The sequence below is a fragment of the Adiantum capillus-veneris genome, chromosome 4, assembly GCF_014529385.1.
Source record: "Adiantum capillus-veneris isolate H3 chromosome 4, ASM1452938v2, whole genome shotgun sequence".
NCBI lineage: Eukaryota > Viridiplantae > Streptophyta > Polypodiopsida > Polypodiales > Pteridaceae > Adiantum > Adiantum capillus-veneris.
The window spans coordinates 19,389,958-19,409,957 of NC_140934.1; the positions used below are offsets into that span (position 1 = coordinate 19,389,958).

Genomic DNA, 20,000 nt, shown 5'->3' on the forward strand with positions numbered 1-20,000 from the left:
CATAATAATCAATGGTTTGTGTAGATGAAAAGCGCTTTTTGGGATGCTTTCATAGAATGAGGCACATGAATTGATTTCTATTGGTGTATTTGCCATGGTTTGTACCAAATTTTGTTCGTTTTCACTAGGGAGGAAAGAGAAGCTTGGTGGGAGACCTTGGTCTTCAAAGTCAATTTGAAAGTTGACCTTTTCTTGTTTTCCATTGGGATCTTTCATGCCTGCATAGATAGCAAGCACTAAGAGCGACTCATCTTATCTGAGTCCTAGTGTCTTTGCAATGTCATCAAGGAACAAAAAAAGTGACGGCCATCCACCACTCTTGCATGTAAAGTGAGAACTTGGAGGTCAGGAACTTCCTCCAACACCTCTTCTCCCTCTATCATCCGATCTTCCTCCCTAGTGGAGTTGGGATCTTGGAGGAGGACGAGTGCCATAGATGCTTCAGCCTGCTCATCAACCTTTTCAATAAATTCATTTTATTCCTCCACAATGGTCACAAGAGGTTTTTGGTTGGCCTTTTCCTTTGATTTTCCCTTCTCCATGCCCTCAAGCACAAGAAAGACCAGAACCATGTCCCAAGAGATGAATTGGGTGCCTATGCACCCCATGCCCAAGTCTATGAGGTTGTCCTCATCCTCTGTCCTGCAGTCCCGCTCAGTAATCCCTTCTATAGACCTCAACAAGTGATAGCAAAAGTTTTTGTCGACCGCATAGAGTTTTTTGAGAAAATCCACTCGCAACCACTCCATGTCAGATCCCTCGAAGACTATTGCATATTCTTCCATGTGCTCCATCATGTTGTCAGGAAAGCTTTGGAATCCCTCTTCATGAAGGTTAGCAGTGGCATGCATGTTGATCGTCCCCTCAAACACACTGACCAGTTCATGTGCAAATCTGCAAGTCCTATCTTTTGTAGTTGTGTGAGAAGTGCATCAAAAGATGTTTCCATAGGTCTGTTCATGAAGAAGATGGGAAAAGAGCTGAAAGATAGTGTTTTGTAAATGTGAGGAATGAATTTTAAAACCTAGAAAGTCACTTTTATACTCAATGTCACTTTTTAAAAGCACTTAAAATCAACATCAAATTAACTTTAAACTATAATTATAAACAAAATCACGCGACAAGCCATTGAAAGTCACCAACAATAAAAGTATTCACGCTCCAAATTAAAAAAACTTGCACATTTCAATCGAAATCTTGAACAAATTTTAAAAAAAGAGAGATTCAAAACACCATATGTATTAATGGGAGTGAAATCGCTTCAGTTACAAGCTTTTACATTAATACATCGTGGAAAACCAATGTTTTCACACAAAAAGCTCTTCTCTTTTTTGAAATGAACAACCTTTTCATTGATTACAAAAACACATTGATTGGGCAAGGTATATCTAAGGTAAGATACTTGCAAAGGTGACTGAGATTCCAGTCGTTATTCACCAAGATGTCGTGAACTGCATTGTTGTGGAGGCATATTCGCAGATCAATTGATTCTCTAGCAGCAACATCAGAGTCTAGTGTCTCTCATTCTCCCTTTGTCAGCTTCCATCTTCATCTTTTGTAGGGAAAGACAATTGACAAGATTTGCTTTGCAATATGGTATCTGCACACCACATCCTTAGCAACTACAGAGCACTTGATTGTATCTCCCCTGTGGTTGAACACCTTAGTCTCCCATCCAATTTCAAGGAAGCCGTTGATCGCATTTCCCCCTTTGCAAGTCCACATTGTTGGTGTCCTGTGAATACTTTGCAGCCAACAGATAAACACAAACACATGAAGGGACATAAAGCAAGTTAGGGAAGCTTCGTGGGAAGCATAGGTGCACTTCATTGCTGAATACACATCCACCTTGATTCTCCTTTTGGTTGTTGTGATCAAGGCACTATCTGGCTTAGGTCATTCCATACTCTGCAAGGTTGGTGGACGAATCGGAGAAAGATTACCATACCTTGTTTGCCTAGGTGTTACATAAGTATGGTTATATAAAAAAATGTCCCGTGAGACAAGCTCCGCGGATGGACAACCAACATAGAGCAGCTTGCCAAGGTCAATGTGGATGACCTCAAAAGTTTCTATGAAGGACTCTATTGGCTCCCACTCTACAAAATTGGATGGGTATACATATGCAAAAATGAACAAGCAATGAAAACCTTATAGACATCAAAGCAATATATACGGCAGAAATACAAAATATACAATCTAAAAACTTGACAAAGGAGTGAAATTACAGTTTGCAGGAAACCTCGATGGAGCCACTGTATGTTGTCTCTAGCTTCAGTTGTGAAGCAACATACACATGTTGCACCTTTGCAAGTCACTTGCCGTCATGGGTTTTCTTGAACTCCATGATCCTTCCCTTCCAATGGTGTGCTCGAGAAGCCATGTGTCTCCTTGAGACCTTGTGTGCACCTCTTGAGCTGGACTGCATTGTCACCCACATCAATCATTTGAACTCCATCGTCATCCAACATCCACTATCGTCTTGTACATTGCTGCATGAAATGGAGTCAATGACACTCCTAGGTTGTCAAGTACTTGATGATACCATGGGGAATAGTGGCACAACTTGCAGAAAAACACTTATGATTAGACATTGCACATCCATGCTCTCAACTATATAGAGCAAGATTCTTGATGGTACACAAAGACGAAGGATGCCACTTATTGCTATACTACTCCACCTCCTTGTTGGTTTAATGGGGAAGATAATGTTGCAAAGCTTGAGAGGAAAGTAGATCCTCTCTAGAGAGCACAATGAAGAAGGAGTAGGAAACCTATTGAGGAAAGAAAGAGGGATGATCTAGCCGAAGGATATGTTGCCGATCTTCAACTTTAGGTAGATGTGTTTAGTGAGGCTCATGGAGAAATGGAGAACTTCAGCTTGAAGAGAACGCAGCAAGCTTGAGGAGAATGTAGTAAGCTTGAGGAGGGAAAGGAGGTTCAAACTTCTATTGTAGAACTTTTGAGAGGGAAAACTAAAAGGAAGGAAAGAGAAGCAACTCTTGCAAGGTGAAGTGAAGAGAAGTAAGAGATGGTATAGTAGAGAGAGAGGGAGGCAATGATCAACATGTTTTTGGAGGGACCCCCTTTTAGAAGAGAGGGGGGGAGAAACTGATAGCCACTAGAGAGAGAGAAAGGGTTGGTTTTTACTCAACTATTTAGAGAAAAGTTTAATTTTTTGAATTTATAAGAGATATTTTCTTTATATTTTATAAAAGAGTACAAGTTTGACCACTTACTTTTAGGCCCTCCTATACCCACCATTTCAGTCCACCCGGCATCCACTATTTTTCCCTTCCATAATCTCCTTTTTAATCCCATGGCAAATAAAGAGGCCCCCTCGGACCCAATTCCCTTCCTATGTAAAGGTCGTCTATCCTCACTGCAAACTCCTCATTTGAGTCCAAATAAATTTGGGATTTATACTTGGTGGTTTTGAAGAAAGTCAAGATGTGCTTGAACTTGAGAGAGGTCCCCGTTCCTGATTGAGTTGAAAAAGAAGACATATCTGAGCTTGAATCAGAGTAAGTGTCTAGCACTTCTTCCGCAATGGTTTCTAATGGTCTCCCTTGATTTACGCTCTCTTCTATGGACACTCTACTCCTATTCTCTCCTAAATCAATTGAGTTTCCTAGAACTTTACCAGATCTTAGGTTCATATATGGATTAACAAAACTTTATTGAATTGATACTTCAAACCTCGAAGGTTGCCTTTTGATTTCAAACGCAATGCTTTTGCTGTTTGCTATTCTATCCTTCACAAAGTTGCAATTCACTGCACGACAACACTTAAAATCATAAGTGATTCCACAATTTGTCAATCCTAAGTCACAAAATATACAAAAATTCCTTTTTTTAATTATATCCAAAAAATGTGAAGTTTTGTTCAGTTTTCACTAGTGGAATCTCCTCTTTTGGAGAGGCTAATCCTCATATCACCTGTATCTTGGTTAAAACCTTATCCACAAGCACCTATGTATACCTTCATCCATGGAATCCTCAACATCATCAAAGCCCCAATCAGCTTCATCCTCAATGCATACCTGATCCAAAAAACTTGTGTCCATAGCATCATCTGTGCAAGACATAGACAATTCTAGCTACTCCTCCCTTTGGTTAGCATTCAACACATATGAGCATAAAAAATATGCCCAACCCCTTTGGTTTCTGCTTCATCATCATCCTCTTGTTGACTTTGGAGACTAGCTTGGCTATCCATAGATGTAGCCTTGCCCTTTACTACAAAGCTTTGAACTAGATGCACCGCAATAGACTTGTTGCTCTATCTTCCTCGCTCGTTCCCTAGAAAATTGATCTTGTATCCTCATCGTCATCAACACCATAAACTGACCCTGTATCTGCACCTTCATCCACTTTTTGTTCCACAAAAGCTTGAACATCTTCATGGACTTGCATACTTTCTTCGTCTACTTCCAAGCTCTTAGCATTTGCAACTTGATTGCTCTTTGCTACCTTTTTTAACAAACTTTTCACAAGAATAGTGTTTACCTCTTCAAGCTTTTCTTGGCACTTGACATCAGCTACCTCTTTTGTACACAATTTATTTTTGACAAGTGGCTTATCCTCGGTTACAAGCTAGCTCACCACTAGCACATGTATTGTACAAATTGGAAACCTGCAAAAGGAGCATAATTGACCATTGGTCTTACCTCAACTAGCATCAACTTTGGTTGAACCATAGAACTCTCCGCTATCGTTGCAATAGGCATATAATTTGCAAGCTTTAACAAGCCCAACTCTAGCTTCTACTTCACCTTTCTGCTCTTCACTTTGGCATAATAGATCGTATCATTAGGTATCAGCACCAAACTCGATCTTTCTCTCAAATCTTTGGATGTAAGCACTCTAAAAACTTTGACAACTTCAAGTATTGGTTGTCTTTGATCCTAGTAGAAACCTCTAATTGCTTCCAACATGCTTCAAATTATTCAAGAAAATTTAAAAAATCCTTACTTACGTCTTGGCGTACAACCTTTATCTTTGCACCAACCTCTTTTGGATTAACCACCTTTGTAAACCGCTTTAGAAAAAGACTCAGAATCTATTTCCATGAACCTCGATCATCACACTTCAAATCATCAAACCATACCTTTGCACATTTGCACATTAGCAGTTGTGCCATCTAGAACTTTTCTACATCCTTCAACATATTCATCGATAGCATCCATAATTAAAAATCTGCCAACCAGTCTTCAACACTTGTAAACATGGGGCCAAATCTTGGCTCCACCATCTCTGCTATCTTCAAACTCGACCACCGAACATTTCATGACCATTCACCAACCATTTGTCAGCTTCAAACACCGCTTCTAACTTTTAATTAGAGAAACAGCGTGCTCCTCATTGGGGGCACCAGAAGATGGATGGGAGGAAAGGAGAACACACTTGAAACACAAATAATATGCCTCTCTATAGCCCATGATAATCACTGCACCCCAATCCACTAGAGTTCACCTTCAAAACTCACACAATTTGCATATAGATCACTGTTTGCACGCATACCAACATGCACACATGCTTGACACCATCAATTGGTAGCAGACCACACCGATTTTGCTGGTTTACAGCCTTCACACAACACACACCGCTCTCTCTTTCTCTCACATACACTCACACATGCCCGGGGAACACACAACACACACACAATTTGTTGACCGCTGGGTCAACAACACAACATAACTCAAGTTTCGTACCAAAGTCTTATCTTTTGCGAGTTATGAAATGATGCGGAATATGGCTATAAACGTCATTTGTAATGAGTAGTTATTCTAGTTTCAGAAGCCGGGGTGCAATGGCACTTCCACATTGTAAATACAAAGCCATTTGACCCTTTCAACCCCATTTTTGGCTAAGGTAGCCTTAGTATATAAGGTACCTAGGTCATTTTGTAAAGGACTTTTTATCATAATCAAAACTTAGCGCTGTCGTCTATTGTGTGTGAGAGAGAAAGAGAGTGAGCGTGAGCTTCATCCTCTCGCTACGCCCGGCTCGCTCAACACATTGGAGATCCGTCTGCACCATTGCTGTAGGCTCGAGGAGAGCTACGCGACAACGCCAAGCATTCCACGCGAGACGAAGCGCACACGCCGACGCATCTACGAGCTATTTGTGGCCGTAAGTGTATCAAACGATGTCTGTTTTCTGCGTGCTAGTAGCCTATAGAATCGTGGCGACATAAGCTACGCATAGGTACTCATAAATTTCAGTTTCACGCACTTTCAAAATTCTATTCTGTCATCCTACGCGTTTTTCGCAGATGGGTTTAGAGTGAGGGTTTTGAGTGTAGAAGCTTAGGGACAAGTGTATCCTAGTAAGGGGATGGTGTTCCTTAAGTTTCGTATGAATCTGACATGATTAGGTGAGTTACCTTTCGTATGTGTGTATGTGGCTAGGTGGTGTAGTTGAGAGCAGTGAGGTTCTTGATTGTGGTTTAGTTGGCCTTCCAGAGTGTTGTATGTGTAGGATGGTCTCAGACTGACAAGCTAAAGAGATTTCCTCTGAGTGCCTATCGTGTCATCTGTGTCCTCGATTGACATTATGTTGATCTAGGTAGTGTTTGCATGCACTTCATGGGTGTGTGAGTTGCTCCGTCCAACATTGGCGCCGCTGCCGGGGACACAAGGACCTAAGTAGGTTTCCTACTAACACTCATGTGATGGTTGCTTGATTTAGTTTCTGCTAAAGAAAGCGTTTTTCTTAAGTGGATCCGGAAGAGGACATTCCACAATCAAGTGGATAGCCAAGAAGCGTGTGTCTTGCCGAGGGTCGCGACTAGATAGGTTTAGTTAGGATCTGTGGATTAGAGTAGTTGTTGGTGGTCGAGTGATTTGTGAGGTGATAAAAGCGTTTACTAGTCCGTGTGTGGCAGTGAAGCATTTTTCTACTCATAGATGCAAAACTCCATATGATTTGTAGGAGTAGCTTTAGGTAAGTGATCCGATTTTGATCTAGATCTATTGAACACTGAATTATTTGCTAAAGTGCTTGATTGCATTTGAAATCACGGAAAAGTGTGCTTTTGAGGGTAAAAATGCATTAAACAAGCTTTTGTGGATATTTTTGTATGATTGACTGATGTTGTGCATATAAAAGAGCATTTGCAAGGGTTCTGTGAAGAAAACCTGCAATTCTGTAAACATAGACATACTACGCGTAGGATGTCTCAAGGGGGTTCTGGAGACCAAATTTGAAAATTCTGACTGCACCAGTGTGTTTAGAAGGGGGGGTTTACCCTAAGTATACATTGAAACTAAAGTTTTGACCAACTCTTGACACCCAAAAGACCAAAGACGGAGTGTCAAAAACGCGAAAACAAGAAACTTAAGATTCTGAGCACAATTTTGCATAAAAAGTGGTAGGAATGCTTGAAAAGTAGTGCTCAAGACTTGGGGATGCCTGTGGATGAATTTTGCCACAAATTTCATCAGTAGACATCCTACGCGTAGGATGTCTAGAGAGTGATTCTGGAAGCAAAAATCAAGTTTTGACATCATACCCATATTCTGCATGTTGTGTTGGACACACACACCAAAGCTCATGTCATTTGGACATATAGACTGAGAGTTAAGGGGATGTTACTCTTTCAGAGAAATATTTTCCCAAAAGTGGTGATTCTGAGCAATTTTGACATCCAAAATTTGCTATGATCACATATTCTTGTTATATGCATCAAGAAGCACCTTGGGTAGAAACAGAAGTCCATTCTGAGAAAAAAAGACATCCTACGCGTAGGATGTCTACAGGGTGATCCGGTGGAAATTTTGAAATTCTGAGTTGACCAGTGTGTTCAGAAGGTAGGTTTTACCCTATTCTCACCTGGAAAGGGGAACTTGACCATATCCTGACAGGATAAGGCCAAATAGACTGAAATTGCCAGACATCCTACCCAAATTGTGCCAAGGCATTATTCCAAGACCAAAACCATAGGATGGCTGCAGGAGCATGATCTGCATGATATATTGAGTGACTGAGAGAGTTTTCATCTCATTTGGGGAAGAAACGGGGGTCCTAAGCAGACTTTAGCACTTTTGACTGAAAAACAATAGAACAGCTAAAATTGGGGTCTTTTGAAATCCAAACCAAAATCTGAGCATACCACTAGGTTGCTGACATCAAGGGGAAGCTTTGGGTCTGGGGTCAAACAGGCCAAAAAGACATCCTACGCGTAGGATGTCATATGTGTGATTTTGCACTCCAAACTTAATTTTGAGCATACCACTGTGATCAGCACCCTAAGGAGAGTTTGTTGTTCAAATTTGGGGCAATTATGAGCAGTTAGACATCCTATGCGTAGGATCTCTAGCTTGATTTAGGACTCCAAACCAACCTATAAGCACACCACTGTGATCAGGACATCAAGGAGAGCTGGGGTGAAAATTTCAAGTCATTCTGAGCAAAAAGACATCCTATGCGTAGGATGTCTCAAGGCCATTTTTAGGTCCAAACGAAATTCTGAGCATACCATTGTGTTGTTGGACTTAAGGGGAGTCTCTGGACCAAATTTTGTTGAATTCTGAGCATATAGACATCCTACGCGTAGGATGTCTCTAGGCCAGTTTTAGGGTCCAACTGTAATTTTGACCATACAGAAGTGTTCAGAGTGTCACAGAGATCCCAAATCTTCTTTTAAAATTGAATGTGGACTCATTTTGACCAGTCTAAACTGCATTTCACTGTTTTGGCCATAACTTTCACAAACGGTATCGGATCGGAAAAGTATTTATATCAAAACGTAGCCTAAGAGTGGCTCTACAGATCTTAGAGCAAAACTTGAACTCAATGCATGCCTACGGCAACCGTTTAGGTCAACTTTGAAAAAAACGTCGTTTAAGGCCTCAAAATACATCCGCAAGTTAGGGGTGTCTGAAAGCGACAATTTGCGAGAATTGTGACGAAACGATTGCGGTTTTGGACATAGTTTCGACTTTTCCCTAACCAAAGCACTTGAACACAATGGACTAAGTCTACTTGAACCAAGAAAAAGCTCTTAAGCCGAGAAATCATGTCTACCCTAGATTCAAACGCAGCTTACATAAGCTTGGAGATCTCGACGATAGAGGAATATCCTCCCACAATGGATCTTCCAAACTTGCAATTGATAAAGAACCATCTTGTTGAGAGAGTTTGGATGATCGGTCATGAGAGTGAAGGACTATATAGATACATTGACGACAATGAGGTCAATCTTTATAGGTGCTCAGATCCATACCTAGAAGAGATAACGGATTACAAGCTCTTATATGTGTACACATACGGAGTCGACTATCAATGGAGATCTATAGTTGTCGACGAGTATGGACGAGAATACAGAGTTGTAGAAAGGACAAATCCACAGACTATACTAGAAAGAGGTGGATATTTGGTCAATGAAGTACCACAAATGCCTCCACCAAACATGAGAATTCCTATAGGAATTCCAAGAAGAGAGCCACCAGGATTCCCTTCAAGAGCGATAACGAGAGAAGGATTGGGAGAGTCTCTACTTAGACTTGTAGACAATCGTCGAGTTAGACCATCCCAAGTCCAAAAATGGGTAAACAGAAAATACTCTGGAGATAAAGATCCGAGAGATCACGTAACGGCTTTTAGAAGAGTGATTAGAGCAGAGGAAGTTTCAGATTTTGCGACATAGTTTGCGGGATTTGGATTGACTCTAGAAGATGATGTAGCTACATGGTTCGACTCGGTGGAAGAATGGGATTTTGAGACCCTAGATGAGCTGTTTGAAGAGTTTATTGAAGAATTCTCGCCAAAAGGCATTGCTCACAACACAGTCTCGCAAATCCATAGATTCAAACAGAAAGAGAATGAATCAGTACGCAAAGCATCATTACGGCTCAAGAGATATGTTAAGCTCTGTCCGAGAGCGGAATTACCTACGCAAGCACGACTGATACTGATCTTTATCCAGGGAATGAGACATGCGGGCCTTCAGAAGGATCTGCATATGATAAGGAGGATGGTGCTAAACGAGTTGATCAAAGAAGCTCTTTATCTAGTGGATAATTGTGAGGCATACAAAGAAAAGGACTTAAAGAGTCAAGGAGATGACACATCCTCTCAGCACAGTGTTTCACAGATAAGTGAGTCCATTGACAAGCCAACGGCACCTATTGATCAAGAAAAGCTTATCGACGACTTGGTCAAGAGGTTGATTCCTCTTGTAAGGTCTGATTCGGGAGAGCCGAAGTGGTGTGAAATTGAGAGAAAATGGACGAACCATACGGAGGAAGAGTGCCATTATAGCATGGAAAATGCTAGGGAGAGGTATGTACAACCTGTTCCAGAAGCACCTACTCCACCTAGATACATTACGGGGAATGCGCCAAGACCAGTAAGAGTTTTAAGGCCACAGCTTGTCTTAGGACAACAACCTCCGCTGCCAGGTGCTAGAATGCAGGTAGACATGAGATACATGCCAATGATGGAAGCATCAAATAAACCAACGCTAGTACCAGCTACGATGTGGTATAGGAACCAAAGTGAGTACTACCCTTCGGAGCAACAAAATGTGAGAGAAACACATGGAGTGGTGAGGCCAGTACAACCTCCACCTCCTGGGTTTCAGTCGAAAGAAAGAAGGTATGAAATGGACGAAAGGACATTGTGATTCATTGCAAATAGCGGCTTATCTAGGTCAAAGCTTGCTTATAGCTAAGAGGAAATGCTAAAAGAATCTCCTCAACCAGAGACAGATTGTCACAAAAGTCGTGACAACCACTTGGTCAAACAATGTCCTCATAAGGAGATCATTGAAGTAAATGCCTATTGTCTTGAGTGTGGCATCACTCACTTGATCCCCGATTGTCCGAAAAAACCAAACCAAATCAAGAAAATCACGACGAATGTATTAGGGATTGTTTAGCTACCTAGTAGCTCAAAAAATGAAAATGTCGTACCAGTTCAAGTGGTTACGAGAGCAGAAGCTCAAAAGAAAGCTGATGAGAATTCAGAGACAAAGAACACGGAAAGTGACACGAGTCCAAAGACAGATGATGGACCAAAGACAGAGGCACCTAGTCAGAAAACCAAGAGCAAACGAAATAGTTGGAAAGCTAGAAAGACTAGGATGAAAGCACGCAGGCAACGAGAGCAAAAATCCCTAGCTGAGAAGCTTACCGAAGCTCAGGAGAAGATAAAACAACATGAGGAAAAGGAGGCACCTTCTCTTACACAGATGGTTAAACCTCTAGAAGAACCATCCACGGATGAGAAACCGAGAAGTGCTAGTTCAGGAGGATCTGTGTTGGTAGAGAAGGTTGATGAGACATTAGATGCCCTCTTGAAAGCCTATGATGTGAGGCTCAAAAACAACCAAACCCAAGAACACAGGTGGATGACATATCCCTATGCGGAACTAGAAAAGCAAAGGTTTGAAATGTGCCAGAAAATGATTCAAACAACCCAAGCTTTACTAGAACCACCAGTTGCAAAACCTGAGGATGTGATCTGTGTCATGCTTACACACGTAATCCCACCAAACCAGGAACTAAAAGAGCCAGATTCTAGTCATAAGCACAGACCAAACCTCAAAGACCCAGCATTAGAACCAAGGATAGTACTGAATACCACGGATAACTCTTCCGAGGGATTTCACCAAGCTATACCTGAGGATTGTAAAGAGATAGATGGTTTTGACGAATTGTGGAAACAAGTCAGAGAGGTCAATGAAACCGATGACCCAAGAAGACGAGTATACAAGATTGGTGATGAACGAGGAGTGTTTCTACCACCAATAGAGGAATTTAAGGCTAGATCTCAAATGAATCTAGACGTGCAATCGTGTTGGGGTGACAAAGGATCTGTACAATCTATGGATAGTCAACCCCATTCGCTAAGAACACTACCGTCCTACATGAGAGAGTACGAGACCAAGTCAGATGTGGTTGCAGTCCCATCACAGAGACTGTCTCCCAACAAGGCCATCGATTCAAAGGGGCTAGTAGATATTCTATCTACCCCAGTCACCTGTACAATAATGTTAGCCGAGTTGCTTAGAATAAGACCAAACATGTGGGCTAATGTGGGTAAATGTCTAGAGAAAGTTGGTGTAAAAACTCCAATGACTCAAATCGAGGAAGACATCAAAGAGCTTGAAATGCCTCAACTAAATACTAGGCGAGTATTACGAGGGAGAAGATGGAAACACCACCCTTCGTGTGGAATTCAATAATGTAAAAACCATGGCAATCCTTGACAGTGGAGCTGGTGTGGCCATTGCAACCAAAGAGGTCTGGAAAAAATGGGGAAAACCTGCCTTGATATCCACACGAATGACTCTACAGCTTGCAGACGAACACAAGGAAAAGCCCCTAGGACTACTAGAAAAAGTCCTTGTTACCTCTTGTGGCATTGAATATGAACACACTTTTGCTGTTGTTGACTTTGGCAAGAAGAACAACTATGACATCATTCTGGGAAGACCATTCATGCGAAAATTGAAAATGGTTCAAGATTGGGGTTATGACCATGTATACCTGAGACATATGGAAACCATAACAAAGATAAACTTGAGGGACCATAGCTATAGGGATGTGACGAGAACACCGGTTGAGGAGTTTGATTCTGCCACAGTTGCAGGATCAGAACTTCCAGCTTGGTTAGGTAAGCCTAAAGAACTGTGGATGTGTGGAGCTTCACAATGCGGTAGCTTGAAACTCGAGGAATGTATCCTAGAGTGGGTTATAGAGGATAGCGACTATATCCCAGAACATTTCCTGAAGAAGAGTTAGAGCCTTTTGGATGGGAACACATCTTGGCTACTGTGGACGTGTGCGCCGTGGAGGATGCTCCCACAACGAAGTTTTGTGATGAAAATGGCTATGATGTCGTTCCTTATTTTGCAGTGAGTGTAATCCAGGAAAACGAAGAGAATCAGACATCAACAAGCTCTCGAAATAAGGAGCAAACAAAGAAATGTGGAGAATCAAAAGATCAAGAAGACGACGAGTTCTATGACTCTGTAGAACACTTCGAGCTTCCAGAAGATCAACGACCTGGGAATCAATGTCATCGCTACACGCATCAAAAGTGGATTCCAAAGTCCTCGGTGAAGACACAGCCACCACAAGCATCCTCATACATGGATCCTAATAAGGATGCAAAGACTCAGCTAGGAGGAATACGACCAGAGCAACGATCTAACAATGCTCTAATCAATGGGCTAGAAAAGTCCTCCAAGAAACTACCACCCACGAGCAAACAGACAGTAACTTTCCACTACCAACCAAAAAATCAAGGGAAAGTACAAGAAGTCAACCTTGCTGAGGATAATAGCGATAGTGATGAATCTTACAACATCCCCTATCATCAACTCAGGCCATCACTATCACCAACCCCTTCAACAACAACCATGACAGGTCAAAAGAACAGAACAACAAGTCAAAGCCAAAAAGCTCGACAAATCAGGATACCAAAAAGCCAGATCGGCCAAAAACAGATATGGATCAAGAAGACAAAGATCTCTAATGACAAATCACAAGATCCAACACCAAAACAAAAACAAGGAAAGCGTGCACGAACGGGTAAGAATATCACAAAGTCGCAAGCTTTCACAACTCAGGTTTGGGCTCCAAAGAAGTTGATTCAAGCACAAAAAAGTCAGGAATTCAGTTGGATTCCAAAACAACCACGGTATCAACGTTCAAAGCCTAAATCCCGTCCCCAACCAAGCGTACAAGGGCTGAAGCAAAGACCACTGTCGACTCACACAACAAAAAGGTGGATCCCAAAGAAGTCTCTTCAAACACAAACGAAGCACGGGCAAGTATGGGTTCCCAAACGAGCGTCAACAACAAAACAGCCAATAATCACAAAGAAATGGGTCCCAAAGAAGAACAACAAAGCTGCTGTCAATGCATCGCTGCTTGAATTCTTACAATTCTTCCTACGATTACAGTACAGTTAGAAGAGAGCAAGTCGCTTCAATCAAGCAACGATACAGGAGCTTCAAATACCATTACATTGCTTAGAATAGGAAGCCTCACCAACAAATGCCAATAAGCAAATTGCTTATACCCACATCTTGCACAACATAAATCTTTTTCATGCATTGACTGTGTATGAATAATGGGGCTACATTACAAGGCCTGCATAGGCACAACTTTTAATTGCCCAAGCACAACACATAGCCTTTGCGATACCCTGTCGTAAAGGATGACTCCAAATAGGAAGGGGGGAGGCATTCTGAATGCGGACCTAACATTATGACTATTAGAGGGAAATGTTTTGTGAGATGCATTGAATTTTTGGCGTTTTATTGTGATAATTTTTTGACAAAATTTAGAGTATATGCCCTCATAATAGTGTTACAGAGGAGTATGGGGACAAAATCCATATATGAGCCCCTAGGGACATGTGTATAGTGTACATAGCATTTAGATTTCTATTTGAATGATTTTTCTTTTGTTAAGTTGTTTTAAGATTTTCTTTGTTTATTATTAAGAAAAAATAAAAAAATCCATAATCCACATGAAGAAAAGACTAACGAGAGGCCTGAGCACTACAAAGAGAAGAAGGTACAGGGAAACCATGAAACTTCACAAAGTATGTCTCAGCAGCCACTACAACAGCCGAAGAACTTGTCACAAAGTAGTGTCAACAGGAAACCGCAAGTCATAAAAGTCAGAGTCGAGTAGCTAAGCCACAAAATGAGTGAGGTGTTAGTCCCAAAGCTTCAAGTAATATTCTCTGTGGTCTAAGCGTCTTAGCTATTCTAGGTACTGCTCAAGCTGGAAGAGTTGAGAATATTTACGTTGTGTCGCTCATGCTGGTATAGATGAGCAAAAGAGTCGAAGTCTAAGTACTTAAGTCTGGTGAAGTGAAGAAGAAGGTCCAAAAGACACTCACGTACTGAGCACAGTGAGATATGAGTGGAGAAACTTCTACATCGAAAACCCTTCTTGGAAAGGTGGAAGCTATTGAGACATCTTTTGATGTCACATGTGCTACATTTATTCCTTGAAACACCCATCATCTCCTTCATTCACATTGCATGCTTTTGTTGACAAATTTCTCATATGCATATAGAGTGTCCCATAAGTGGCACTTGCATTAGGCACTCTTTCCGTGTTTCACCCAAGCACTCACCCTTCATGAACATGTACTTCACGTTCAACTGCTCAACTCCAATAAGAGCGTATACCAAAGATATTTTTTCCCACCGGGTTTTTTCCCTTTGGTCATCCAGGTTTTAGACCCTAATCTAAAGACACCTATCACCATCCTCTTGTACATATTCCTTCTACATCAACAATAAGGAAATGCTACTCAAATCAATTGACAAATGAATTGGAGCACCAATTTCAGATCATAGCATACTTCTCCTCAATGGCAAGTCGAAGAATGGCCTACAATGACAAAGCTGCAGACAACACTAACAACATGATTGCACAGGAACAAAGAAGTCCCAATGAAGAAGCGCAGACATAAAAGTAATCAGAGGATCTCAAAAGATGAATGGTTACGATGATAGATGTCCGCTCTAATGGATCATAGTTCTTGTTGTGGTTCAACAAAGATACAAGCAGTGCAACAGATGAAGCCAAAAAAACAGCAAAGTGTTGACCGCTGGGTCAACAACACAACATAACTCAAGAACAAAGAAGTCCTCAATGACAAAGAGCAGACATAAGTGTAATCAAAGGATCACAAAAGCTTGTCCTTGATAATGCACATCGAATGCAACTTGGCCTAAAGAAGTTAAGGGTTTAGCCATACAATTTCTACAAAATCCTTACAAAGTTGTCATTGGCTCACAAGATCAGCCAATCACTCAATTCTACAGATTGTAGAAGTTGTTTTTGAGAGTCACAAGTACTCCGAATTGACAGATTTGCTGGAGCAAGGGATGGATGGAGCTTTCTCTATCCATGATGATAAGAGTCAAGTTAAACGACATTGGGTTCTTTTTGAATTTAGATCTGGCAGTAGACCTATAATGACAGAAATAGATGCTGCAGCTCGGAGCGTGGATTTGAACGACATAAAGTTCGTCATCAATTATGATTTTCCTGAATCATGCGAAGACTATGTACATTGGATTGGACGAACAAGACAAGCTACTGCAAAGGCTATAGTCTTTACTTTCTTTACAACAACAAAACGAGAGCAATCTTTACAACAACAAAATGAGAGCAAAGACCACATTGCCATCGACAATCAGGTCATGTCGGGGACGACATGAATGCGGAAGGGGGGAATGTTGACCGATGGGTCAACAACACAACATAACTCAAGTTTCGTACCAAAGTCTTATCTTTTGCGAGTTATGAAATGTTGCGGATTATGGCTATAAACGTCATTTGTAATAAGTAGTTATTCTAGTTTCAGAAGCCGGGGTGCAATGGCACTTCCAGATTGTAAATACAAAGCCATTTGACCCTTTCAACCCCATTTTTGGTTAAACCTAAGGTAGCCTTAGTATATAAGGTACCTAGGTCATTTTGTAAAGGACTTTTTATCATAATCAAAACTTAGCGCTGCCGTCTACTGTGTGTGAGAGAGAAAGAGAGTGAGTGTGAGCTTCATCCTCTTGCTACGCCCGACTCGCTCAACACATTGGAGATCCGACTGCACCATTGCTGTAGGCTCGAGGAGAGCTACACGACAACGCCAAGCATTCCACGTGAGACGAAGTGCACATGCCGACGCATCTACGAGCTATTTGTGGCCGTAAGTGTATCAAACGATGTCTATTTTCTGCGTGCTAGTAGTCTATAGAATCGTGGCGACATAAGCTACGCATAGGTACTCATAAATTTCAGTTTCGAGCACTTTCAAAATTATGTTCTGTCATCCTACACGTTTTCCGCAGATGGGTTTAGAGTGAGGGTTTTGAGTGTAGAAGCTTAGGGACAGGTGTATCCTAGTGAGGGGATGGTGTTCCTTAAGTTTCGTATGAATCTGGCATGATTAGGTGAGTTACCTTCCGTATGTGTGTATGTGGCTAGGTGGTGTAGTTGAGAGCAGTGAGGTTCTTGATTGTGGTTTAGTTGGCCTTCCAGAGTGTTGTATGTGTAGGATGGTCTCAGCCTGACAAGCTAAAGAGATTTCCTCTGAGTGCCTATCATGTCATCTGTGTCCTCGATTGACATTATGTTGATCTAGGTAGTGTTTGCATGCACTTCATGGGTGTGTGAGTCGCTCCGTCCAACACAATTGTCACCTGATGGTTGGAACAAAATAAAGACAAGAGGGGGAGAAGGGGAAGAAACAATAGAGAATTTGTGTCCTCGATTGACATTATGTTGATCTAGGTAGTGTTTGCATGCACTTCATGGGTGTGTGAGTCGCTCCGTCCAACACAATTGTCACCTGATGGTTGGAACAATATAAAGACAAGAGGGGGAGAAGGGGAAGAAACAATAGAGAAGTTGGGTATGGTTTGCTTTAATTTTTGCAAAAACACTTGCTTCAACAACCTTAAATCATGCTGCTACAAAACGGCTCCGTCGTCAAGCATGACGAGTGCAAAAAACCTGGGCAACTTTGGCTTCACCTTCCTGTGGCTCTCCTCGTTGATAGCGGTAAGAAAAAACACCTGTGTTGGTACCCTTGTTGGCACTAACCTTCTCCTCCTTCGCTTTGTGAAAGCTCTCTTCTTCTTCTCCCTCCTTACCTTTGTGAGAACCCCCCCAAAATACAAAAAATTTGGCCCTACATGGGCGTGGGTAGATGCCCTTTATTTTTTTATCGAATCTAGCTATTTTCGGAGGGACCATTCCTATTTTTGTCTTGTTCTCTGCATGTGAGCGCACCCTTCACTTGTAGCTTACCTTGAGGCCCACTCCAAGATGAACAACCTCTGAGGCATCGATGGCACCGTATGCGCCCCCCTCCCTTTGCTCTGAAAACAATTTACCCACAGGCTCAAGAGAACAAGGCGCACGTAATGGGTTCCATGTGAGCATTGTCCTGCAGTGCTGCTTAACAACCATCCAACATCGTCGACGACTGTCACGGCTAGGGACTTGCTATGCGCCGTGTGCGAGCCACAAAGGCTCCTAGCACACAGCCATACAACAGACAAGCTCACAAGGAAGAATGGTGTGTCACTCACCTTCCTGCGTAGTTGCGAATGAAGGATTCCCACGCCGCGAAGAAGAGGGAGACGCCGCTACGCCGCGCTCAACCGCCTCGCCGCCGTCGTGCCGCCGCAACACTCGATCATACACACACTCTCACACTCTCTCTCACACGTACACACACACACACACAAGGAGATGGTGAAGGAGAAGGTGGAGATGGAGCAAGAGCGGCTTCTATTGCACAATCAGAGAATGAGTAAAAATTAGGTTTAGTGGCTTTTATATGAGCTCACCCCATTCACACTTGGGCGCCCATACTTAGCCAACTGACTCCTTGAATATTCCAGTTAGAGTGCGCCTGTCATCGGCGATCACCCTTACCCTGTTCCTATTGGTCCGACAAGCCCGGTACCTGACTCTAAATAAAACAACGTTTATAGATCATAGGGTGTCCGTGTGCCGTGAGGGTTAACATGCCCCCCTTCCTGATGTAGATTCCGTCCTTGGAAGCTATCCAGTTGAAGCTCGTTCGTCGAGATGGGAGAGCAGTCGACATGGATGTGCGTAGTCTTCTTCAATCACTGCAAAATCAAACAACATTGCCACAGTAATTGCATTCTCATATACAATTAAAAATCATATGCAATAGACAGACAAATTGATTGGTAACAGAATTCTAGACAATTTGTCAGCAATAAACATTAAATTGCAATATAATCAAATGCATAAACAGATGTAAAGGTAAAAAATTAAACAAGTCCGGGGTCACTAATTTAACGGTCAAAAGGCACTAGAGCTCGACTATTAATACCATGGGTAACTTCTCAATTTTCTCTGGTCAATTAAGTTGTTTAATCGCGAGAGCCAAGTATTTGATGTTCCAGGGCTGACTAGAGGCTATACCTAGAAGACCTTGTAGTTAAGCTACGATAAAAGGAATTTCTCATGAAATCATCGCCTGACTGATTACCTTTTCTTTGACCCCCCAAAGTCTTTTCACATTGATTCAATTTTGATGTGTGTGCTTATTTTGTATGCCTTGGGTTTTTTGCTTTTCAAGGAAAAGCGCCCACACTGGGAACCTCTAGGGCTCTAGTACCATAGGCGATACATGTGAGTGAAGTACCAATTTAAGCAGGGATTTCTCTTCCAGCTTAAAATTTTACATTGTGGCACTTTGATTTTTTGTTTGTTCATTTTCAGCATTTTAATTTTGTAACTTTGGGGGGTCATATAACACTGTTACCCTCCCCAGGCTCATCACATTAGTAAACTCCCTTTATAATACTTAAGCTAAAGGTCAATAGGGTTAAGCCCACTAGAAAGCCCTAGTACATTTCACACAATGCTGCCTAAATCGGATTAAGAACCTAAGTAACCATTGCTTATTAGGAAGGCATTCCCCATGGTATTAAGAGAAGATTTCTAATACCTAGCTTGGTCAAACTAGCTTAGTTGGACTGCTTGATTTTTAAACCTAGACAAGTGATTATGACAAAACATTACATTGAATTAAATGTTTGATACTAAGCAAATGCGTTGAATATTATGCTACCAATCACAATCAAAGCAGACAAACATGGATGCAAAAAGATAAGGGCAATGCTAATGGACAGAAAACACCTGTTTGTGTTGATGGTCGCGCTTGATTTGAAGTGTGAATGAGAGAAAGGTTCCATGAAGGTCCAAATCCTATCAATAGCAACACGCTCCTGTACACACTAGGAAACAAAAGGAATACCTCCAGGAGGCACATTAGTGGGAAAAGGTACCAACACTTATTGAACACAACAAAAAACATAAGGAACCCTAACCTAATTATTTGCACTCCCCCTAAAGAGTCAAGGGAATAGGATATTGTAGAGGTTGGGGGGAAACCCTAAGGCTAAACCCCTATCCTCGTCGTCGAGATAAACAAAGTCATCATCCATGAGACCATATGTGCCATCCGTG

At 41.8% G+C, this 20,000-nt stretch overlaps 1 pseudogene; it reads right to left on the reverse strand.

Moving 5' to 3' along the window:
• Positions 1-4,302: 4,302 nt before the first annotated feature.
• The window catches only part of LOC147458818 (uncharacterized), a 79,137-nt pseudogene continuing 63,439 nt past the window's right edge, over positions 4,303-20,000 (reverse strand).